Source organism: Plasmopara halstedii (assembly GCF_900000015.1).
Source record: "Plasmopara halstedii genome assembly, contig: Scaffold_253, whole genome shotgun sequence".
Classification (NCBI taxonomy): Eukaryota; Oomycota; class Peronosporomycetes; order Peronosporales; family Peronosporaceae; genus Plasmopara; species Plasmopara halstedii.
Window position 1 is genome coordinate 282998 of NW_020187174.1, and position 1231 is coordinate 284228.

The window sequence follows — 1231 nt, forward strand, 5'->3', positions numbered from 1 at the left end:
CTGCAAACTAGCAGTTCGGATAGTGTTAATAACATCAAGGCTCTGGTGGAGCAGGAAGTGGGTCTCACATTGACGACGCTGAGTGCGAGTTTCCACGGTCTCGCCGAGATGTAAATCCTCTGTGGAGAAGCGACGGCGAAGCCGTATGTTCTCTGCAAGACTTAGGGCGTTGACTCTGACCCAGGATACGTCTACCGTAGACGAAAGCGCACAGCTATACACCCTCGTCAACGGTATGACGGGAGAGGAAGACGGCGACGTCACCCTCGAGGCTATCCCTGCGGTGGATGTTCTTCTTGAGCTGGACGAGATGCCCTTCGAAGAGTTCGGCGATGCCTGAAGGCAAGCCACTTAGCCGATGTGGTCATCACACGAGCTGAAGAGGAGATCAACTCGTCGTCGCTTCTGGGAGAAGCTTTCCTGGAGAGCACCAAGAGGGTGCTGAATGCACGAAATGGATCTTCGATCCTGAAAACTCCCTCGGATCCGTACTTTTTTTGGTAAAGCAATTCAAGACGTCGTCTTAAAGACCCGCCGTCGGTCTTGCCTCTGGATCCAGGTGTACATCATGAGATCGACCTACCAAATACTGCGCGACACGCCAATGACCCCCGCATAAGAAGCAGTGTGACATCATTGACTTCTTCTTCCGCGCAAAGCATGACACAAGAATAATGCGTGAGAGCAAGTCTCCCCATTCAACACCCACGTTTTGTGTTCGGAAGTCGAACGGCAAGTGGCGTATCGTTCACGCTTATAATAAATGCTGCCACAATTCCGGCACAAACGCTGATTCCTAGAAAAAAAAATTTCCAGAACAATTTGGTTGGCTGTACAAAGTACAGTGCACTCGACTTGGTCGATGGATGTTACCAATTGATCATGAGAGCGCGTGATATTCCGCTGACAGCGGAGAGTGGCTGGCGATGCCCTATGAGCTGTTGAATGCACCAGCAACATTTAATCGTCTTGTGACGCAATTGTTCAGGCCCCACCGGACGTAATGCACAAACATACTGCGACGACATCTTCGTCTCAGTCATGCGGGGCACGTGAGGACAGAAATCCACATCGTCCGTTTCAGAGCGGTGCTCGAGTGCATGCGCACGAATAATCTGTATACTAATGCCGATAAGTACATTCTCGGCGCGGAAGAAATTTCCTCTCTAGGGTGCTTCATTGGAAAGCGTGGCCTTCAAGAAAGTTTTGCTAAGGTCAAGGCCATTGTGAA